Raw genomic sequence first — 25407 nt, forward strand, 5'->3', positions numbered from 1 at the left:
ATCATTTTACTTAATCCTTAAAAGGATCCCTGCCTGCTGTGCTAGGAATAGATTTGGGATGAAGGGCAGAAGGAGGAAAAGTCAGGAGGATGAGCAATATTCCAGGACAGCGAAAGATGATTTGGAAAGAGATGATCAAAATTATCCCAAAGTCTTAGGCCTGAGCCATTGGAAGGGTGGAGTTGCCATTTACATAAAAGTGTAAGACCATTAGAGCAGAAGGTTTCAAGGGAATATTAGGACCACCCAAGCAAAAAATAAATAAATAAACAAAATATAGGAAATAACTGGCTATATTAAAAGGGAGAAAGCAGGGAACAGAGTAAAAAATAAATGGAGAGTTCAAGTGCTGGTACAATTAATAAATAGGTTAAGTTGGGTCTATTCTGATACTAGATGTGTTTCTTTTAAAAAGTAAAAAAAAAAAGTCTCTAGGCAGCTGTCAGAGGGATTTGACATTCCCCAAGTACCCTGTAAAATAACTTCTTAGAAAAGATCAATTCACCAAGCAATAAAATAAAATTCTATTAGCTTAACAGCATGTTCAGTAACAAGAAAGTAATTACTGATTTTTCTCTTAAGAGACTTATTTTCTATGTTCATCACATGCTTCTCTAGATGTCTATAAAAATGAAAGGCAGGACATAGAATTCTGAAGAGAGTGATGTCAGTTGTCCTCTGCCAATGGTTGAGGGAAAATTTCACAGTCCTATGTGAAATCCCCAAAATGAGGCTCATCAGAAGCCCATGTGTTAGTAAATTTTTAAGATTTTAAAAATTTATTTGAGAGAGGGGGGAGAATGAGAGGGGGGAGGGGCAGAGGGAGAAGCAGACTCCCCAATGAACATGGAGCCCTATGGGACTCCATCCAAGACCCCGGGATCATGACCTGAGCTGAAGGCAATTAACCCACTGAGCCACCCAGGCTCCCCAGCGATTTTTTGCTAACTACCTTGTCTATTATAAAATTATAAGGCAGTCCGTGGGTCCATTCCTTGCTTTTTTGAGAAAATAGCAAGTAAACAACGTGGTTAACAGCCACTGGGATATCCTAACTATCATTCTTAAATGCATGGACGATTTTTACAAAGCATGATCCTCCGTGTAAGCCATTAGAAGTCTCTCGATTAATAACAGGCATCTATATTTGTTTTGGCCAAAAAGGAACTCTATGATGAATCCCAAGCCCCTCTGATTATCTCTTCTCCCAAGTTCCTTCTCATATAAGTTCTGTAAAAAAGGGAATACAGAAGTAATTACCGAGCCAGGCAAAAATCAATAGTGCCACTCACTACCAAGCAGGCCCTTTCGCACCAGCCCCAGCTGAGATCACAGGGAGGCACTACATCAGAAGTTCTCAGCCTGAGAGGTACATTTGAATCTTTTGAGAGCCTTTTGAAAAAGTACCCATCCCCCAGACCCAACACCAGAGATTTTGACTTAATTGGTCTGGGAAGGGGTGGAGATTTTTTTTTTTAAGTTCTTCTCATGATTATAATGCACACCCAGGACCAAAACCACGACATTAGAGAAAGCTGTGAGCACAGCCTGTTCTGTAAGGAATTTCAACACCAACAGAAAGAGTATATTCTAAATAATGATAATAATTTGGTAATCCAATAGACATAGGGCCAAGTTTTCTTCTTTTCTTTTCTTTCTTTTTTTTTAGGGCCAAATTTTCATGTGACAGGAAAATTCAAGTGGTAGAGGTGGGGTGGGGAGTGGTTAGAAAATTCAGGTAATGGGCTTGCTTAAATTTTAAAAAGATCACCTTTCCATGGCATTCACAGATACCCTTCCCACACATCCCGTCACAATCCTTTCAACCCAATTTTCTTTTAAAGCCCATACAAGCAGACTGTGCTTCCTACCAAATTCTACAATATGTACAAGGAATTCACCGTGTCACAGAATGTTGCCCAGAACCACCCCTCACCTGGGCGGCCAGCTTCTTCCACATGTTGCAGGCAAATCCAGAAAAATGGGGATGAGTTGGAGGGAATGATTCTTCCAGAAAACAGCATTAGTTCTCCGGGTAGCATGAAATGTGCCATGGGGTGGGAATTCAGCAACTCCATCTTAGGAAACAAAGGTGAACAACTCCAGGAGGCTATCCTGAAAAGGATCTAAGATTAAGCAACAGCAACAGTGACAATTTCCCCCACAGCCCAAGCACACCCACAGGACACTTTCTAGCTGGATGACATATCAGGGTTTTTTTGGTTTGTTTTTTGTTTTTTTAACAGCCATCCTGGTAATGCCTCATAGAGGGAAACACAAATGGGTTTAATTAGATTTAGGTCTCTGGACACCCAGTATGCACAGAATCAGTACGTCAGCTGCAGCAGGTAATGCCCCGGCCTGGCCCTCAAAGCAATGGCAACGCTGCCGAAGCGGAGCTATCCACACCAGGCCCTGGCATGCAGCACCCTGTGAGCTGCACCGAGCAAAGCTGGCAGAGGACTTCAGAGGAGGCCACCGGGGGCAGGAGGCCTTAGGACAGCTTCAGGGTAGAAGTGAAAATGAGACCAGGTCCTGAAGTGTAGTGACACTCCAGGGAGAAGGCGAAGATGGCAAGGCGGGGCGATCCGGGCAGAAGCCCTGTGGCGAGAGCAGAGAATGCCTCCAGGACACAGGCGCGACCCACAGGTGACTCTCCACAGGTGTGCTGTGGCACCAGCCTCTGCGTTCTGTTCACATGAAAAAATTTATTTGTGCTACCGCTGAAGCCAGCCACAGTCAGAGCAATGTCTCCCTATGACAGATTACTAGCCGAGAGGGTTGTGCAAAGCAGTGTAAAGCAGCTCCAGAGCTTGTGGCCATGAAGAGGGCAGACCGTGTCAGCAAGCAAGGAAGGCGGCGTGTGGGACTCTGGAAGCCCAGGGGACATTGCTTCTAAGATAGGAAAGCCTGGCCCTGGCACTGGCTCACCCTGCAACGCAGCTCCGAAGAGCAGCCAAGAGAATGGGGATGCCACACTCCCTGGGCCTGCTTTGATGGGTGCCGTGAGACCGCCTGCTACTGTCATGAGGCTTGCGTTGTGGTGATTGCTGACAAGCTTTCTGTGATTTTGAGTCTCTTGATCCCTTCAACCATGCAGTAAATGATTTAAGTATTTCAGAGAATGCTGTGAATATAAAAAAGAAAAAAAGTCGACACTCTCCAGACTAAGCACGTGGGACCGTACCCTGCATGCACTGGGGAGTCACTGATGGTTGTTCACAGGAGAGTGACTTTATGAAAGGGACATGGCAGGAAGAATCATTTTCCCATTAAGTGCAAATGAGAATGGAGGGAGGAGAGAGTATACAAGCACAGGCACAGTTATTTCAATTCCCCTAATGGATTAATTTTGAAAAGTAGGAAAAGAATATACAACTTTCTACTTTTCAACAAAATTTCAAATATATTGTCTTCTACCTAGGAAAAAAAGTTATGGACGTAAAGAGTAAATATTGCCTCCAAAGAAAATGCTTACATAGTAGCATTTCCCTTTGCATATTTTCCACTTATTCCAACTTCATCACATTACAGCCATGTGGTTTTGATCAAATTGTTTAATCTCAGTAAACCTTAGTTTCCTGATCTATGAAATGGTGACAATATGACTGTAATGCCACCCCATGGGGTCTCTGTGAGGAATACATGAAAGAAGGCATGCAAACCAGCTCTTCCTTATATATAGAAGCTTTTTTTTGTTTGGACCTCCTTAGCTCTGGGCAAGAAACACATTTCTTACAGGGCTTCTTAGAAGACTTCCAATATGCACCAAATATGAGGGTTACGACCTAGTTTCCTGTTCCACCATGGAAAACCTAAAAGATACCGCTAGGAAAACCTGCAGTCTAGCATGAGAAAGATTAAAAGCTTGAGTTGAGTGACTCAAAACTCATTTAAGAAGCCAATAAATTCAAACCTCATTTATCAAAGGAGCGCTTGTTGGCTCTGCTCGGACCTCATTCACCACCTTCTTCAACAGGAAAACAGCACCTGCCAGCCACACCTTATAAAACAGCAAGAGCGCCCAGCAGGAAAGGGGCTGTCAGAACATGAGTTCCCCCAAGCAGACAGCGGCCAGTGCTGTTGTAAGCCAGGCGTCCCACACTCCTGCTGGCCCTTCTGTGTAACTCTGAAACTGAACATCCAGGGCTGCTCTGTCAGAGACTCATCCCACGCTGAAGACACTGCTCCTTTGTGCACAAACGACCCGGGCGGTGAGTGCAGTAGCGCTGGTGTAGACAGCATCAGCCACTTACTCTGGGTGCCGGGGACACAAAACACATGGCTGCTCTCTCACTGCTGGTGGGAAGTGGCACACACGTTCTGTCCGAATTTCTCATCCTCCCTCCCAACTGTGATCCCCCCACTGTGTTCCAGTTTTCGTTAGTACACCAATGCTCCACACCAATCACTCAGGCTGCAGCAGGGACATTTTCAACTTCTCCCATTCCTCTCCTTACTTCTCTCTTTTTTTAAATTAAAAATTGTATGTACTTAAGGTGTACAATATGGTGATTTAATATATATACACATAGTGAAATGATTACCTGGTCAGGTATTTAATGTATCATCTCCTCACATACTTACCTCTTCCCTGTGTGGTGAAAGCGCCTGAAATCTACTCTCTTGGCAAATTTCCAGTATTCGGTACAATATTATAACTGCAGTCATCATGCCGTGTGTTACATCTCTAGATTTATTCTCCAATATAACTGCAACTCTGTACCCTTTGACCAACATCTCCCCATTCCTCAGACTTCCTTGCTCCTGGACACCCCCATTCTGCTCTCTGCTTTTCTGTTTTTAACTTTTTCTTAGACTCCACTTATAAGTGAGATTATGAAGTTGTTTTCTTTCTGTGTTTGGTTTATTTCACTTAGCATAATGTCCTCCAGTTTTGTCCATGTAGTTGCGAATGGCAGGATTTCTCTCTTTTTTTTTTAAGACTAAGTAACATTCTATTTTATATATATATATATATATATATGATAAATGTATATATCATAATTCCTTAACCCATTCATTCATCAACAGACACTCAGGTTGTTTTCCTATCTTGATTACCGTGAATAATGCTGTAATAAAAGTGAAAGTACAGTTATCTCTTCAAGGTACTGATTTAATTTCCTATGGGTACTGACCCAAAAAACGGATTGCTGGATCCAATGGTAGTTTTTTGTTTGTTTTTAATTTTTTGAGGAACCTCCAAATTGTTTTCCATAATGGGTATACCAATTTATATTCCCAACAGTGTCTGGGGATGCCTTTTCTCCACATCCTCACCAACTTCGTTTTTCTTTTTTTTTTTAAGATTTTATTTATTTATTCATGAGAGACAGAGAGCGGGAGGCAGAAGGAGAGGCAGGCTCCCCACAGAGCAGGCAGCCTGATGCGGAACTTGATTCCAGGACCCTGGGATCACAACCCAAGCCAAAGGCAGACCCTCAATCGAACAAGCCACCCAAGGTGCCCCACCAACTTCTTTTTTGATAATAACCATCTTAACAGATGTGAGGTGATATCTCTTGTGGTTTTGGTGTGCATTTCCCCAATGATGAGTGACATTATGTTTTCATATACCTGTTGGCCATTTGCATGTCTTCTTTGGAAAAATATCTAATCAGGTCCTTCTCAGTTTTTAGTCAGGTGGGGTTTTTTTGCTACTGAGCTGTATGAATTCCTTGTATATTTTGGATATTAACCCCTTATTAGATGTATAATTTGCAAATATCTTCTTTCAGTTCATAGGTTGCAATTCCATTCTGTTGACGGTTTCCTTTGTTAAGCAGAAGCCCTTTTAATTTGATGTACCCCTACTTGCTTATTTTTTGCTTTTCTTGCCTGAGCTTCTGATGTCATATCCCAAAAGTCATTGCCAGCGCCAATGTCAAGGAACTTTTTCTCTATATTTTCTTCTAGGAGTTTTAATGTTTCAAATCTTATGTTTAAGTCTTTAATTGATTTTGAATTGATTTTGAATTGATTTCTGTGTAGGATGTAAGGATTCAATTTCATTCTTTTGCATGGGGTTATCCAATGTCCCCAGCATCATTTATTGAAGGGACTATCCTTTCCCCTTTGTGTCTTTTTAGCATCCTTGTTGAAAATACTTGACTGTATATGTTTTGGTTTATTTCTGGGCTCCCTATTCTGTTCCATTGGTCTATGTGTCCATTTTTATGCCAGTACCATATTATTTTGATTAATATAGCTACAAAGCTATGTGATTCAGAATCAGGAAGTGTGATGCCTCCAACTCTGTTCTACTTTTTCAAGATTGCTTTGGCTATTTGGAGTCTTTTGTGGTTCCATACAAATTTTAGAATTGCTTTTTCTATATCTGTTAAAAATGCCATTGGAATTTTGATAGGGATTGCATTGAACCTGTATTTCACTTGGGGTACTATGGACATTTTAACAATGCCAATTCTGATCCACAAACACAAGATATCTTTCCATTTATTTGTGTCATATTCACTTCTTTCATCCATGTTTCTTAGTTTTCAGCATATAGATCTTTCACCTCTTTGGTTAAATTTATTTCTAAAAATTTTATTATTTTTGATGCTGTCATAAATGGAATTATTCTCTTGATTTCCTTTTCAAATAGATCATAGTTGGTGTAAAAAAACCCAACTGGTTTTGGAAGATTTTATTTATTTATTTGAGAAAGAGAGCATGAGTGAGGGGCAGTAGGGGCAGAGAGACAGGGAGAAGCAGGCTCCCCCAGGATACTGGGATCATGACCTCACCTGACCCAAAAGCCTAACTTGGGGCTCGACATGGGGCTTGATGGGGGGCTTGATGGGGGGGCTTGATCCCAGGACACTGAGATCATGACCTGAGCAGACCTTTAACCAATGGAGCCACCCTGGCACCCCAATTTTTGTTTGATTATTTTATATCCTTTCCTGAATATGTTTATTAGTTACAACAATATTTTTGTGGAGTGGAGTCTTCAAGATTTCTACATATAGAATCATGTTCTCTTCTGCAAAAAGAAATAATTTTAGTTCTTCCTTTCTAATACAGATGCCTTTTATTTGTTTTTCTTGTCTAATTGATCTTGCTAGTACTTCCATTACTTTGTTGAATAGAAGTGGTAAAAGTGGGCATCTTTTCCTTGCACCAGATCTTAGAGGAAGTATTTTCAGTTTTTTCCCCATTGATTATGATGTTATTGGGGGGTTTTCTTAAGTGGCCTTTATTGTGTTGAGAGAATTTCTTTTTACACCTACTTTGTTGAGAGTTTTTATTTTGAATGGATGTTGAACTTTGTCAAAGGTATTTGTGCATCTATTGAGATGATCATGTGCTTTACATCTTTCATCCTCTTAATGTGGTGTATCACCTTGATTTGATTGAGTTATGTATATTAAATTAAACTTGTATTCCAGGGATAAATCCCACTTACTTATGACATATAATCTTTTTGATATATTGTTGGATTTGGTTTGCTAGTCTTTGGTTGAGTATTTTTGCATCTATGTTTATCAGAGATATTAGCCTGTAGTTTTCTTGAGGTGTCTTTTTCTGGGTTTGGTATCCAGGTGGTACTGGTCCCATTAAATGAATTTGAAAGTAGTCCTTCTACTTCTATTTTTTTGAAGAGTCTAAGAAAAATTAATATCAGTTCTTTTAAAAATATTTGATAGAATTCAGCCATGAGGCCATTTAGTCCTGGACTTTTCTTTTGTTGGTAGGGAAAGGTTTATTACTTCAATCTCTTTATTTGTTATTGGTCTGTTCGGTCTTTCTATTTCTTCTTGATTCAGTCTTGGCAGTTTGTACGTTTCTGGGAATTTGTCCATTTCTTGTAGGTTATCCAATTTGTTCACATGTAACTGTTTGTAACAGTCCCTTAGGACCCTTTTTGTTTCTGAGGCATCTGTTGTAATGGCTCTTCTTTCATTTCTGATTTTTGCTGAGTCTTCTCTCTTTTTTTTTTTCTTAGTCTAGTTAAGAGTTTATTGATTTTATTTATTTATTCAAAAAACAAATTCTGGTCTTTGTACTTACAAATGCCAAGTTCTGCTACTCTTCTTCCACAATATCTCTAGTATCTTTTCCTCCTTTCATTTACTCTATTAACAACCCTATTCATTTCCTCTCATCCAAATGAGTAATTGCTGAAGAATGAATCTCCCCATCTCCAGTCTCCCCTTCCCTCCAACACATTTGAACTTTTAGAAGCACATCTCTAACTGGACCATCCCTGTGTTCAAATATATTTGTGACTCCCATTACCTTTATAGTAAAATACAAATTCCTTAGCTTGACATTCAAGATCCAGATGATCTATCCTCAAACTATTTTGTCTACCTTTTCTCCCATTGCTTGGCTATATTCCCATTTCTGGAAGCCATGCTTGATAGGACAGATAGCAATAACCTAATTATATATCTAAAAGTATTACAACATACAAAATACAACTGTCTTCTCAATACGCAGTCTTCCCAAATGGCCCCAATGATTCCAGCCTCCTGCCCTAGTGTCATCCTCTCCCCTCTGAGTATGGGCTGGACCTAGTAACTTGCTTCTAATAAAAGAATACAGAAAATTTATGGAGTTCACTTTCAATATTGGGTTATAAAAGACTGTGACCTCCAACTTTTTCTCTTGCCTTCTCTCTTGCTTGGTCTGGTGAAGCTAGCAGCCATGTTGCAAGATGCTCTATGAAGAAGCCCATGCAGCAAGAGACCAAAGGAAGACTCTGGCCAAGAACTCATGAGGACCTGAAGCTTCAGTCTATAGTGTTCTAGGAAATGATCCTGCCAACAAACATGCAGATAAGCTTGGAAGGAAATCCTTGCCAGGGGTAAGCCTTGAGATGACTGTAACCTTGTGAGAGACCCATGACAAGAAAATTTAGCTAAGTCTCACCTGCATTTCTGACCCACAGAAACTGTGAGATAGTAAATGCTGTTTTCTTAAGCTCCTAAGGTTTGGGATAATTATTACATAGCCATATATAAATAATATGGTACCTGTGCTGAGCACATAATGTGTTTGAAAAAAATCAGATGTTATAATAAATAACATTTCTCCCCATTTCTAATTTCCTTTGAAAGCTAAAGATCAAAAGAATATTCATTCATATGACAAAGATTTGCTGAAAGAGTCCTATGTGCAGGGCATTCAACAAGGTATTAGAGGAAGATAAAAAGCTGAAGAAGTCAGGACACTTGCTCTCAATGCATTTACAGTGTAAGTAGAGAAGGGATATTAGAATGAAAACCACTGAATAAAAAGATTTAAAAGGGGGAAGTGGGTATAGGAAACACACTGAGGACCACTGGAGGGGAGTGAATGGGGAGGACAGGGTAACTGGGTGATGGACAATAAGGGCACATGATGTAATGAGCACTGAGCGTTATGTAAGACTGGTGAATCACTGCCCTCTACCTCTGAAACCAATAATACATTGTGTTTTAATTAATTGAATTTAAATAAAAAAAATTTTTAAAGGGGGAAGTGAGAGAATGCTGAAGGTATTTACAGTGTATCGGGGCCATGAGAAAAAAAGACACATTAAGTACGTAGCAAATGAGGGGGGCAAGTCAAAGGAAAGGTGTCAGTAAAGCCCTGTGGGAATGAAAAGGAGGAAGGATAACTCATGCAGGATAGTAAGGAAAGGCTTCTTGATGGAAGTGCATTTGACACAAACCTTGATTATCAGGGGAAATCTTGATATAAAAAGTTGGGGGAAAGCCATGATGAGGGGAAAAGCGGTTTAAGCAAAGCAAGGAAGTCAGAACATATACAGAGAAAGTAAGTAGTGAAATTCAAACCAAATATATCCCCAACTCAACTTTTCCTTAACTGGATACCCAAAGTTCCAACAATCATCTAACACCACTTGCAATGAATGAGGGAAAGTATGGAACAGGGAAACCATTTCTATGGCTACTCCCAAGGCCTTGGAGGGGACCCACACAAATGAAGTGTCCTGAAGCTCCAGCTCCATGGTGTGTCTGTCTCTGGTAACAGTCAAGAGAGTCTCTCATATTTTTTCCTCTGAGTCCAGGTTTATAAGTAGGTGAACAGGGCAAGCCATGGATCTTGTCATCAAATCAATTTCTCTGTGTGTAGAGAGATTAGTGACGTTTCTCCTACTCAGATAATGTGTATGGATCTAATAATAAAGCAGGTTTGTAGAATAGGTATTATGTTTGATATTGCTCAGAATTGCTGTGAGGATAAAATGAGAGGATTTATTAGAAAACCTTTGGCAAACTCTAATACACCTAACACAATGTAAGTTATATGAAAAATAATGAATTCTGGTACAGGAAGCTGTTAATTGGAGATGTTCTGTGCTTGTGAAAGGTCACACTGTGCCTATCAGAGCTGGGGCTCCAACCCAGGACCCATACTACTAGGGACGCCCGTTTCATGGTTAGCCAGAACACAGGGTCCAGGCTCAAAGCTCAGCCTGGTCACTTACAAACTATAGCTTGGACAAGTTGTTTAATTTCTCTGAGCCTCAGTGTCCTCATCCATAAAATAGGAGTTATCAAATGTGCATTGTTGAGAGGTTTAAAATATATAATGTCTGTAAATGCTCAGCACAGCTTGGTACACAGCAGTCACTCAATAAATGGAAGTTATTATGACTGTTACCATTTGGTACCATTTTCACTGAACCAGACAGTACTCAATTCTAGTAGTTCACTGATCGTGATTTCCGGTTCCAAGCAGTATCAAAAATAGACAGAACCTGTCTTCAACATCTTACCACTCCCCTTTCCAAGGGCTTCTTCTCCAGATTTCCCTTCCTGAGCTGAAACCTCATGTTCAAGTAAGGCTCAGGGGACTATCGCAAGCACCTTGTGCTTCTCCACCTCAGTTTCAACTGTGTCTCCTTCCTTCTGGACCCTGAACTCTGCTTTCCAAAGTAACAGCTAATTAGCTGACATACTAATCTACTAAGGGACTGAATGCTAAAATTGTTCAGTGCATTACTTTCCCCACCCGACCTGAGATATCTTCATCCTACCTAGGGGAGACCCCTAGGTGTAACAAGCTGTGTGTAAACCATACAGATGGCCCTGCCTCTAATATATCCATCTTTGTAACTCCATGTTTGAAAGACTCAAGGACACAAAACACTAAAAGACTGGATCAGGTTCTGCCTAAGTTTGAGGGAAAATGAGCAGTGAAATCAATTTCCCATAGCCTGGTCTCAAAGAATATTTTAAAAACTCATGCTTGCAAGAAAAAAAAAAGATTGAGAAAAAAAAGATTTCTAAAAGAGATTCAAAAATAAAACCAACACATTAGGTAGATGTGAGGACAGACCAAATTTCCCTCTTTAAAAATAAGCAAGAAAAATGCAATATATAACCAGGTCCATCTGGCAAGAAGAGAAAGAAGGTTAGGAAAGGCAGCCACCCAAGATGTACCCTTCAGGATGTGAATACAACATCAGCAGGCTTAGAGCCCTGTCCCTGCTCCTGAGATAGGACTCCATCACTCCGGTCCTTAGTTTTGTTACCGAAGAAGCATACCCAATAGCATCATGATCATGCCACTCTTTAAAAATATCTATTGTTTTTCTGAAGGCGTCAGGTTAAAAAACATACTTTCTCATTTATAGTAATGTAGAAAACTAATATTTAAAGGAAGGTGTATGTGTGGAATATAGAAAATAACAAAAAGAAACATCAGTCATCCATAATCTCTCTGCCAAAGGATAATTACTGAAGATTTTTCAATATGCAGTTTTTCTTTCTGACTTCTTCTCTAAAGATAGATAGATACATAGATATGGACATATGTATGTATATATATATATACACACACACATACATATAAACAGGATGAAACAGTTGAGCTCATCTTGTGTATAAAATTCTGTAATGTGATTTTTTATCATGTTATATAATATTATTTATAAACTTAATGACTGCATGGTACACTATATAAAGGTACTTTAATTTGTGAAATAGTTTCCACACTGTTCAACACTTAGTTATTATAGTTTCATCAATGAATATAAATAACAATACTGGGGGTTATTTGTGCACATATCATTCCAGCTCCAATTATTTCCTTTGGATAGATGGCCAGAAGTAGAATTACTGGGTTGACAAGTTAAGTATTTTGAAGGCTCTTACTATAAACTGCCAAGTTTCTTTCCATCAAGTTTATAGCAATTTATCATCCCAGCAGAAAATACAAAATGTGCATCTTGTCATCTACCCCACCATGCAACGACTATTATTTTTAAAAGACAAAAATCGAGGAAGATGTATTTTTGAATCAAGGAAATTTGTGGCCACTCTGCCAAATCACTTCAGTAGCCATTTCCCCTGAAATCCAGAAATGAATATTATAAGAACACCGAGTGCAATGAACAGAGTACTGATGTTGCAAAGAGGTTCTTAAGTGAACTCTTCAGTGAATCAGTCAGGATCCCAGCAGGAACCAGACTGTGCTCTAGAATGGGCAGTTGACCAGCATTTAATAGGTGGTTGTGTGAAAAGAGTGGGATGGAGTCAAGACTGGCAGAAGGGCCGTGGGAGAGCCTGCAGGAGCTGCCACCACCTTAGGCCTAAAGGGGAGGAGGAAGGAACAGGACCAGTTGCTAGAGAAAGCAGGGGATGCTCAAAGGTAGACGCAGGTCCACAGGTGGGAGCCAAGAGAAGGACCCCCTGATTTTGCTCTCTTTCAGCCTTCATACCAGTGTCTTCTAGCTCAATACCGTAGGGCAGAACAAGGGACCCGTGTTGCTATGGACTCAATGTGCCCCTCCCCCCCAATTCTACATGTTGAAACCCTAACTTCAGTAAGATGGTATTAGGAGGTACTTAGGTTGATACGAGGTCATGAGGATGGAGCCCTCTAGCTGATATATTAGTGCCCTTATAAGAAGAGGAAGAGACCAGAGGCCCCCCGCCCCCCTCCAATGTGAAGATAAGAGCAAGAAGGCAGCCTTCTGCAAGCCAGGAAGAACCCTAGCCAGAAACAGAGTCAGCAGGCATCCTGATCTAGGACTACCCACCCTCCAGAACTGTGAGAAATAAGTATCTATGGTATTTTGTTATAGCAGCCCAAGCAGGCAAAGATACTGGTAAATACAATCATACAGCTCAGCTGCCCAGGTCACAGAATAGGGTGAAAAGACAGACAGTGGAACTTGGGGGGCAAGTGGAACCACCTAGGGCAGACAGCCAGTAGGAGACAAGCAGGGTGTGCAGTCTGGCTCCAGTCTCTGCTTCACAAACCACTCCAGTAAATAATTCATCTGGCGTCACTGTTTGCTGTGGAATTCTCAAGCAGCAAGTGGGTATATTACAATGTAATCATTTCCCTTTGCCTCAGTAATTTAAAGAGTGAAAATTTTGAAGCTTTTTTCTTCTCAAGAGACCAGAATATATTTGTGGGTCCAAAGGCATCTTTGCAAAACAGAAGAAACATTTCCTTTATCTTTGTATCAACCAAGCAAAGGAATGCCTTCTAATAAGCAATTGAGTAAAAACAACAACAAAAAAAACCTACTGTGATTGAATTTATTTTTCCAGAGAAATGCAGGAAATAATCATGAATGCTTCATTAAAACTCTTCCTAATCATAAATGTATATCCGTGTCCTAACAAGTACATCTTTTTAGCACTGCAACTCTCCAAGCCAGCAAACAACTCTGTAAAATTATCTCTAATCCCTCACAAATGACTCTGGGGTCCCACTGAGGCTATAACACACATTATTTAGTAAATCCATGAACCTACAAACCAGGAGACATGGAAAACCATAGCAACCAGAGACAGGACTAGGGAGGTGGCCAGTGTTTAAAGGACAGCATGAGGAGGGACAGGCAGCCTTCCTGAGCTCGGAAGCCCACTCACTTCCTGCTTGACTTGACCTTGCTTTCATCACTCCTCCCACCCTGCAGACCTGGTGCAGGAACTTATAGCTGAATGGGCTCATGAGTCTAACTGGTCTCATCTTCTGCTTGCAGACAAATTGTTATCATTTTATATGAGGAAAATGAGATCCAGAGACTTTGAGTGACTTGTCCAAGGTCACAAAACTAACACATGGAAGGAGAAACACTAGACCTCAAGCCCTGATTCTAGCCCAAAGCCTAAAAGCTAACTTGGTAAATCAACTCTAATTTCTGCACAGTCCAGTTCTTTAAATGGAATGAGGGAAAAGGGAACTCAAATTCTACCTACATCTCTGAGAGCAATAACAAACTGTTATGGCCACTGAAAGTAGCATACTGAACCTGGAATTAATCTACAGAATTGCACTCACTGATAAAGAAATTTCACATTTCATAGCAAATTTCCCCTTCAGAAAATATCATGAATAATATCAGATGCTGGCTTCTGCCAGCAAAGCCAACGCATACCTAATGCATTTTGATTCTAAGTCCTCATAATTGTTGGAGGCTTTATTCATTTAGTTAATGATAAACATTTTAAGAACATGAGAGCAGGTGTCTATTGAACAATACTAAATATGGAGGGAAAAAAAACACATATGCTTAAAGAAGTATAAACAGTAAAGTTCTCTGCTTAGAGCTCATAGAAGAGGTAATACCTATAGAAAGCTTAGAGCCGGGGGATCCCTGGGTGGCTCAGCGGTTTAGCACCTGCCTTCGGCCCAGGGCGTGATCCCGAAGTCCTGGGATGGAGTCCCACATCGGGCTCCCTGCATGGAGCCTGCTTCTCCCTCTGCCTGTGTCTCTGCCTCTCTCTCTCTCTCTCTCTCTCGCTCTCTCTCTCTTTCTGTCTCTATGTGTGTGTCTCATGAATAAATAAATAAAAATCTTTAAAAAAAAAAAAAAAAGAAAGAGAAGAAAAGAAAGCCTAGAGCCACCTTGTCGCCACCAGCAGCTGCAGCAGACAATCTCAGGACAACACGACTGGGGACACAGAATTCTCATCTTCTCTCACGGTCTTTCCTGAGCTTACCTCAACCCTATCCCTAGCTCTGCATGTTCTGGAATAGTAAATGGTGTTTGTTGCGGACCATCTCTGCTAAGCAAGTCCGGTTTTCTCATTCTTTTGTACATATCAGTTCTGATTTCCCAGGCTTTGCACCTCTGGAGGATCTGAGTCAGTGCTCTGGGATGGAGCCCAGGCATCTGTGTGCTGCGAAAGCTCCCCAGGTGATCCTGATGAATCGAAACACAGGTGCCTGGGCTGTGTCCCAGAACAACTGACTCAGGATCTCCGAGGTTTAAGACCTCGGAGATCTATACTGTGAAAAAGCTCCCCTAAGTTGATTCTCATACATACCAAAAAAAGAGAAATGCTCTCTTCAACTGACAGGCACAGATCTAGCCACACCACCACAGGACATCTTGGAGCAACAACCTATGTTAAACAAATATTCAAATACAGACAGACTCCAGCCCTGCCCATAGCTAACCTCTCATTGGCTTTCCAACTTGGATAAATGCTACATTCGTTCTTTAGGGCAGCTGTTGAGTGTATTTAAGTACACCATGGAGATTGTATGCACAACTCTGATGCATCTCTTATTATTTTTTCATATATTCACAAATCATCTTTATGAATGCTAGCTTCCCATCGAATAATAAAAATGCACATTAAACAAGAACACAAACCAAACAGCCTCAATTTGAAAAAGTGTTTAATTTTATTCTAAGAATCTTTTTGTTATTTTCATATGTCAAATCTGAATCTATTCACAAAATCATATGCTGAATTAAGTGAAACATAAAAGAAAAAGTTTATAAGTTAAAATAACATCAGAAGCAGGCTCTAAATTTAATCTAAGACAAGAGCAATCAGGCATTGTGGGAAACATTTTACCAGAGTACAAGTCACCAGCCATGATTATCTTCAAACTTCAGAGTACAAGATGACAACACCAAAAGGACAGAGTTGGTAATGATTTTGAATAAGTGGCTCCTGAAAAGTAAAATCTCTTTCAAACAAAACAAACTACTGCAAGAATTTTGCACTTCACTGAATAACTGCAGCATATCAGTGTATTCACTTTTTCTTTTTTTTCCTCTACAGATTCATTCCCTCTGCTTTGTGTCAGCCCTAACAGTGAGCTACAAAAATGTCAGAAATTATCAAGTGTAAATAGTGTCAGATCCTGTGCTCACAAGGAGGTCCAAAGTGGTAATCATGTATTTCTCAGTTTTAAAAAGACAGAAAAATATGCTTCTTGCCTACAAAGTAAAATGATGACAATTGCAAAAACATCTTAGTAGAGCTGATCCCTGGTCTCTCCTACCAATGAAGGAGGGGGGCGGTGGTGGAAGACAAAACACGGGTGTTAGAGCAGACAGTGGCATAACTAAGACTTCATGCTATTAATGGAAAGTCCAAGAACAATGGAAAAGCAACATCATATTTACTCCAACTAAAATTAGATCAAATCCTTCTCGTCCAGCATGTCAATACTGTGAGTTGCCTCTCAAAGCACCAAAATAGAATGGTTGAAGCGTTAACAGACCAATACAAAAGCTGCTTTTTGCTGCAGAAATGTAAAAACCACCACTGTTATTCACCACCCCTGTGAGGGAGATGAGGTGACCCACCTCATCTCCCTCAGATGCTGCAATCATATTGTTCCTCAATAAAGATCAAGTTATTTAAAAAGCCACAAAGTCCAGATAAGTCTCATCGGATGTCTCCAGTTAGCTCCTGCAGGTTATAAGCCACGGGGAAGCCATGGTACCTGCAGCTACCTCTCAACAATCTAAAGGCAGGTAAAGAAATAGATGGGGAATATAATTAGAATTCAGTAATAATGGAAATGTTTACATAAACTGATAATTTTTTTCTAAGCCTTTCTTAACACCCTTAAAAAGCAGCAAATGACTGATTTGCATTTCACACCCTCTCCCTAATACTCAAAATATGACTGACAGGAAAGTGAGAAGGGAATGCAAAGATCCTCTATTTCTGCCACGTAATTATCTCTTGACTACTCAAGAGTTGGCTGGTGAGAAATGGACCCTGCCCAGTTTCTGTTGCTATAGACATCCTGGAATCCAGGAGGATGCCCCCCTCCCAAACTCAACATGCCAACACCTCATTTACCAATGACCCCTCCAAGGATTCCCCCCCCACCCTCGCAGCCTCCCTAGTAACCACCATCATCATTCTACCATTGAAACCTTGGAGTTATCTCTGGCTTTTTCTTATTATGGTATCAAGTCATGGCTCTTCCCAAGTGACTTCAGTTCTTCCTCCTGGGCCTCTCGAAATGATCCTTTCTTTTTACTTCCATTGTTTGGGCTGAGAGTTAAGGAACGAGCAGGAATTTTCCAAGCAAATCTGTTTGGAAGGCATTCTGAGAAACAGAACAGTCTGCACCAAGACATAGGTGTGTGAAAGCACAGCACAGTAGGGAACACCAGGCGATCTGACATGGCTGCAACCTGAGTGGCAAGAAAGGGGGTGAGAAAGAGCTCTAACATGAAAGACCTTTGATCCCCCAAGGTGAGGCCTGAACTTTTGCTAGGAAGCCAGTATTTTGTATACTTGAGTAAAAATTTGACTAAAGCCTTTTCTACATACCACCTATATTATTTGCTTTTTCTGTAAATTGGTTTTTCTATATTAATCCATTTATTTAACATTAAAATTTTCTTTTCACTTTAAAATTTTTATTATGGAAATTTTCAGATGTACATAAAAGTCGAGATAATAGTAAAATAAACCTACCTGTACCTAGCATACAAATATCAATCAACGTTTAATCTTGTTTCCTCTATTTACCCCTTATCATACCACCTCTGCTAGCCACACACAGCTGAATTACCTTGTCTGTGATAAACAGGTCACAGGTACCGTATCATTTCATATATATGTGTATATATATAATATATATATATGACTTTGTAAGTTTTTTAGAATATTTATTTATTTATTTTTGAGAGACAGAGCATATACGTGAGCGCATACAAGTAGGAGGAGGGGTAGAGGGAGAAGCCGACTCCCCACTAAGCAGGTAGCCCAACCTGGGGCTCGATCCCAGGACCTGAGATCATGACCTGAGCCAAAGACAGACACTTATCCAAGAGCCACACAGGTGCCCATATATAAGACTTTGTAAAACATAACCGCAATACTATAATCACACCCAAGAAAGTTAAATATCCTAAATATCATCTAATGTCTAGGACATTAAAATTTGACATCACAGCCATATATGAAAAACTGAAATCACTTGCTATCAGTTGTTAGAAGAAAATAATATCAAAATTATGGCATCATATGCTTGTGTTTGAAATCTTAGCTTGAGGCATGTTCTCCTTATTAAAAATGGAGACAGTGGTAGGGCCCCAGTTTCCTTTGACCAATAACCCCCCCAAGGACTTCCCCCTCATGAAGGGACCCCCATCAATAGAAGGGGGTTACAAAGGAGGAAGGGACAGCATCTTACTGTGTCCTACAATTCACTGAGTCACCCCAATACTTCTTGAAAGCTTGAGAGAAGATTTTCTTAGTACTCTAGTAGAGGAACACACAAACTCACTCACATGCCCTTGACCAAAGAATAAACCTCCTGTATTTTCTCTGACTGATCTCACAGCTTCAAGGGAAGGTAGAGGAAAGAAACACTATCTAGTCAATCAGGTCAGCCAGATCAAACCTAGCAGTCAATGAGATGACAGATGTCTCAGCTCGATGGCCCTCTTGTCTCACTCCATCATTTCTTGAACCTTCGTTGTCACCCAGGCTAACCTCAATCTCTCCAAAGCCAATCTTACCCCAGAAGGGGCTTTAGTGCCAGGCCCAGATCATCTTTCCTCATGAGAATGCTCCCCTGTGACTAAATCACCAAACCTTCAAGAAATGCCAGAATGTGACATTTTCCAGAATATTTCTCACCCCCACCCCCACACACATATATTCAAATATCTTCCGTGGCTCCCCTTTCACACAGAGAAAAGTTCATATCTTTGCTGTACTATTCAAGGATCTCCTAGATCTGGCTCTCACTAATCTCTCCAACTTTATTCTTTCAGAGTCCTCTGCTTTACGTTACCTGATTTAGTCTTTTTTTTTTTTTCTGATTTAGTCTTTTACCCAAGCATGCCCAGGCACAAAAATCATTTAAGTCAACCTGACATAGTTTAATACTACCCAACATCCTGATCATTTCACTCATTATTTTGCCCCACCTTTCCAAGGTAAAAGCCAGAGAAGTCACATCTCCAGACTCCTTAATACCGGGGTATAGGAATATGACTTAGCATCTCAGTATTGCTCTCTGGTGTAGAGATTATGTGAGCTCTCAGAATCTTTTCATAATTTCTCTTTTGACATATTAGCTAGAGTTGGTTCTGTTGTGTGCAACCCAAGACCTTTACTGATGCACTGTCCCTGTTCCTTAACTTAGCTCATTTCCTGTGCTGAAATTAAGTTTCTGTTTTCTACACACAGCCAAACTTAACCCCCTCTTTCACGTTCTACCTTGCCCAAGGTATCTTCCTTAAGTTTCCTCAAACATTCTTTCCAAATTCAGGCACTCATTGTTTGTATCACTCATTGGAAAGTTAATACATACTTTTCTATTTTATAGCTATAGTCTTTTGCCATATCCTATTTCTACAACTTGAATATGAGTCTCTGTGTTTTTACATATTCAATAGTTAACGAGTTCTTTCTATGCATAAAGTATTGTGCTTAATTCCAGTGATACCAAGAGGAGTAAGCCAAAATCTAGTCCTTGGCAACTTACAGGTCACTGGGCAATTTGGTTAATAAACCAAAGGATACAACGCAATGTTCTGTAATAGAAGTTTTATGAGTTCTGGTGGAGGAAGAACTCACTCTCCCTAGGTAGGCTCCAGGAAGGTAGAGAGGACAGAAGTGAGGCTTCCTGAGCAAGTGGGAATTCACCAGGCAGGCAAACAATGAGGGGAATGTCTTCTACTTCTTAGATTCCTGAGATTCCCCCAAACTTAATTTGTTCCCTAAACATTCTATGCGCTCAAATTCTCTTCTAGTCTGGGGCCAGCAATGCATATGTCTAAGAGTTTCAATAAAAAAACCTGATCAAAAACCAGTAAAAGAAAATGAAGGAATCAGTGAAAATGGAGTCAAACAAAATTTTTCCAAATTAATTCATCTTCTTTTATCAAACACTTGCTGTATGAAATATAGTTTAATACTGCCCCTGCCTTCAAGGTCCACTGCTTGTTTAAATGCAGTCTAGCTGAGGAACTACATATATAAAAGCAAGGAGACATATACAACAATAAAAGACTTAACAGTTCAGTCTAATAATAGAAAAAAAGACCTAAGTGCACATGATCAGGTGCCAAAATTAATGCAACCATGAGAATTTTTTTTAAAGAGTGATCGCTTCACACTGCGTGAGTCAGGGGAAACTTTATAGAGATATAAATGTATACAAAGAAGTGCTAAGTGAAAGGTATAAACACACAGGACAAGTTGAGGGATTAGTAAACAAATTAATTTCACTGAAATAGAGAATTTGAGTGGGAGAAGAGCAGGAATATAAGAACTAGGGAAAAAAAACTTTAAAAATTAACAACCCCAGGAGGTTCCCAGGTGAAATCTGAAACTGGTCCCCATACACAGAGGGCAAGGAGACTTAAAGAAAGAGGTGGTCCATTCCAGACATGTAGGTGGCACTACAAGGTCACCCAAGGAAATTTAATACCCAAGGAAACCTATATCCAAGGCTTGTCATGGTGGACCAAGATGAGTAGATGTTTGCACCTGCCTGCCGAAATCTTAGTAGTTTGTAAAGGCCTTAACTGGGTTCAGTCACTTCTACTGTACAGATGGCCTCACCAATACATTTCTATCTCAAGGCTGTGCCCTTGAAAATGGCTCTGGCTGTGGGAATGGTGGGCAAAACTTACTTTCCAGAGACAGGGGAGAGGGTGAGGAGCCTCCAGGAGCCTAGATTTAGTTTAAGGGTCAAAAGGCAATCACATTCTCTCAATGATCTCCTCTAACAAGGGGTCACTCTTTGTGGATAACATACACATGCACAAAGGACAGTGACTATTTGTTGAGTACCTACTACCCATAAAGTATACAAGTATCTGTAAGTTAATCTAAAATTTTTTAAAGATTTTATATCTTTATTCATGAGAGACAGAGAGAGAGAGAGAGGCAGAGACACAGGCAGAGGGAGAAGCAGGTTCCATGCAGGAAGCCCAATGTGGAACTTGATCCCTGGGCCCAAGGATCACACCCTGAGCCAAAGGCAAACACCCAACCGCTGAGCACCCAGGCTTCCCAAGTTAACCTAAAGTAATACTCAGATAAGAACACAGGGTCTTAGCTTAAATATTTTGTTCAAGGTCAGTCTAGAAATATCCAGATGCAAAAGACAGATGTGGCTTCTTACCTACAGGGCTTACAGCCTAACATCTTCAGAGCTCATAATCGGATGGACCAAATTCATATTCCAACTCCCAGGACCAGACTCATATCTCTCCAGTACTTCTCTATTCCCGTCCAGCACCCAACTAGGTTAAATATTAGAAAACCTTACTCCCTCTTCACCTCACACCTTTCAGTCAGCTTTTGTGTACAATAGATGGCAGGGATTCTTGACCCAGCCTGCACATCACAGTAACCTGTTGGGCTTTTAAAAAATGTACATGTCCTGGACCCAAACCCAAAGACCTGAACTAGAATCAGGCATCTGTATTTTTAAAATACTCTACAAGAGATCCTCATCACAACCAGAGTTAAGAAGTAGATAGATACTCAACAGTTGAAAACATGCCTCAAAATTTATCACCTAAGATCTAAATGAAATACTCATTGTTGCAAAAGGCAAGGTTTCACTCTTTTTGATGGCTGAGTAATATTCCATCATATATATATATTTCATCATATATCATATATATATCCATTATAGATATATAGATATATATCTCACATCTTCTCTATCCATTTATCCATCAATGGACAGACATCTGGGTTCTTTCCATATTTTGGCTATTGTGGACATTGCCATTATAAACATTGGGGCGCATGTACCCCTTTCAATCATTATTTTTGTATCCTTTGGATAAATATGACATGGAGTATATTAAGCCAAGCAAAATAAGTCAGTCAGAGAAAGACAAATACCATATGATTTCACTCATACATGGAATTTAAGAAACAAGAACATAGAGAAGGGAAGGAAAAATAAAATAAGATAAAAACAGAGAAAGGCAAACCACAAGGGACTCTTGACTATAGAGAACAAACAGGTGCTGGAGGGGAGGTGGGGGAATAGGGTAATTGGGTGATGGGCATTAAGGAAGGCACTTGGTATATTGAGCATTGGGTGTTATATGCAACTGATGAATCACTAAATCTGACCCCTGAAACTAATAATACACTATCTATGAACTAACTTGAGTATAAATTAAAATAAATGAAATCCACACATGCCCACTTTATTCTACTCTAACAAACACTCCAGATGAGTGATCTAATAATGATGCTAGTGATAATAACACTAATACCTACCTCTTATTGAGTGCCTACTCTGCCCCCTAGGCACTGTGTTACTTTTTTACTTGTATTATCTGATTTAATTCTCACAAAATCCAAAGAGGAAAAACTTTTAATATTCTTATTTCCAAAATCATAAAGCTAGACAGAAGAGCTGGATTTCACATCCAGGAGTGCATTGATCCAAAATAAATGCTCTTTTAGCCACTTCACTACACTGCTTTCCAAAACTAATGGTATTATTTATCCACCGAATATCTGATCAAGAGCCATCTATATGCCAGCTACTGTGCCCTCAGTCACATACAAAATAAATCAATACTCTCTTACTCCAAGGTAACAGTGTATTTACTCAAGCTCCAATGGATAATATTTGTCACAGGGACTATACCAAATAAGCTGAAAATAGAACAAACAACAAGCTTTGTTACCCAGTAACTTAACAAGATAAAGATTTCACTACCAGGAAATTGGGTTTTCCCGGGGAAGAAAAAAAAAGTATAGGCTATAGTTAGGGAACCACATATATTAGGTTTTGAGGAAATGGACTTTGATTCTGATTCCCACAGGTCTAGGCTTTCAAAATCTGAGTCCTGCTCACCTTCATTCATTTCCAGGAGCTGAAGGTTAACCATCAGTTTAATAACCTCATTATTGATCTCCAAAGAGAAACCCGATTCACATTAAGACCACTTGAGCATCACTTGGTATTATTTCTCAATATGCTGCTACAGAATATCCAAATGCCCTGAAAGAAGGAATGTTTTCAAAAATGCAAGTCATAAAAAAAATGCAAGTCATGTATTCCTTTCCTTCCTGTACCTCCCATTCTTTCCTGTGGTTATGTTAATCTTCTGAGAACCATGAGTGCCACTGAGAATCTAAAGAACCTTATGAAGACCTTCAGAAGCAGATATAGTCCATGTACATGTCTTTAGATTAAGAATCTCTCATCTAAATAACCATTCTGGGATCCCTGGGTGGCGCAGAGGTTTAGCGCCTGCTTTTGGCCCAGGGCGCAATCCTGGAGACCCGAGATCGAATCCCACGTCGGGCTCCCGGTGCATGGAGCCTGCTTCTCCCTCTGCCTGTGTCTCTGCTTCTCTCTCTCTCTCTCTCTCTCTGTGACTATCATAAATGAAAATAAAAATTAAAAAAAAAAGAACCATCAAAAACTTCTAAAAAAAAAATAAACAACCATTCTATTTTTTTCTTTTTATATTCAATGTTTTAAAATTAAATGCTCTTTCAGGCACTGAGTGTATTTGATAAGCAAGAGAAAGAAATGCTCCTCATCCCAATGGAATTCATCTACAATCTAGCAGTCTTACATATTACTAGATTTTGAAAAAGAAAATATATAACCCATATTATCAATTAACAGAAGTATATAAACCGTGAATGACTAGCTATACAAGTATGGCTAATACCTGGACAACAGTTGGAATGCAGGACAAAGCAGGAGATCAAGGGAATTAACCCCCAACTGATGGGAAATGACCCAAGAAAGTGAGAAGTTTGTGGAGGCTGGAAAATCTGGCAATAGATAGTGTAGAATAGAATAGGAGTGGGCAGGGTTCACTGGCAGATCTCCAGTCCCAAAGAAGACATGGGTCAAGGTTTAAGGCAAAGCACTAGTCTCTAGAATACAAGGCAGAAAACCAAAACAAGGATTGAGGCAGTGGGGTCTTAGAAACCCAGACCCATTCACTGACACTGGGATATGGAAGGGACTTGGTCAAGAGGAAACAGGCAAGACTCCATACTTGGAATGGGCACAAGATCAGAATGAGACTATCAAGGCACTGAACCTGGAAGCCACTGGCCTACTGCTTCTCAGTTCCATCTAGTCCTCAATCTCTCAAGAACAGAGGACTGGTGCCAGGGCCCATGCCAAAGGTAAAATCTATAGATGAGGGTCAAAGAGTTAAAACTAGCTGTGGAGATTATAAATCTACAGGGACTAGAATCCATAACAGCATTACAAGTAGTAACCATGTTTCACAAGATAGATCCCATTATCTTGAAATTTTTAGATGTGATTCTACTGAAACAGAAAGTTGGAAAGCTAGAATACAAATTCAGTTAAATACTTGGAAATGTCTGTCTACTGAATGTTAAGCATCTTGATATTTAGAAATTACATAAAGCAGCAGATATTTAGAATACCAAGTTATTGTGCTATAATCAGATTTTGGCAATAATATTGATCTATTTCTGGTTAATGTAAATTCTTCACAATAGGTAATTCTATGTACTGTAGTAGTTCCCTCATTCCTCTCTCTACAATGCTAGGATACATACTGCTTCTTCTGAGAGTGTAGGAAAAGGTAGAAAAATAACCAAGTTAAAAATGATTAACAACATAAATGATAGCTTGTCTAGGCCATCACTAAAAATTACAAAATATTTGTTTCCTTCACTTTTCATATAGATGGGTTCAGAGCAGTTCAATGGAAAAATTTTAAATTTCTTCTCTAGAAGGGCATTCTGAAACAAGGTAGAGAGTGGAGCCAGCTAAACCTGAAAGGAGCAAGATGAAAGGATCTGAAAGGAGTACTCCTTGCTGGTGTTCTGGCCATATTCTATTTGCCTCTTCACCTTGTTATGTGGTCTGGAGGCTGGGCTATGTGATCTACCACTGCAGGATCCCATGCTCCTTGAATTCCATGATGTTCAGGCAGTGGAGAGCATCCACCAGCAGAAGATGGGAAGGAGAATGACATCAAGATATGTGTACAGGCTATAGAGTCCTTCCATTCAACACTGGTGCTGTCAGGTAGCCTTCTCCACATAGGCACCCCACCTCTCCCCATGCTCCCAGACCTGTTCACTATTCACAGCCCTCTCCACCAACCCTGAGGCTCCTAATGCTTTCAGTTTCCCTACACCCTGCCCATTCCTCCTCTAATTGTCCAAAATGAGTGTGTATCTGTTGAATGCAGAATGATGATATTTATCATTCTAC

At 40.0% G+C, this 25407-nt stretch overlaps 1 protein-coding gene and 1 long non-coding RNA gene across 2 annotated transcripts in view; one reads left to right on the forward strand and one right to left on the reverse strand.

Annotated features, from left to right (window-relative positions):
* SLC35F4 (solute carrier family 35 member F4) overlaps positions 1-25407 on the reverse strand; it is a 226612-nt gene that overhangs the window by 181139 nt on the left and 20066 nt on the right. The window lies entirely within an intron of this gene.
* Positions 8670-16587, forward strand: LOC140639408 (uncharacterized). Its single transcript, XR_012036142.1, has 3 exons — positions 8670-8818; positions 9072-9207; positions 16002-16587. It is a non-coding gene; the product is annotated as an uncharacterized lncRNA (long non-coding RNA).

Source organism: Canis lupus, chromosome 9 (genome assembly GCF_048164855.1).
Source record: "Canis lupus baileyi chromosome 9, mCanLup2.hap1, whole genome shotgun sequence".
NCBI lineage: Eukaryota > Metazoa > Chordata > Mammalia > Carnivora > Canidae > Canis > Canis lupus.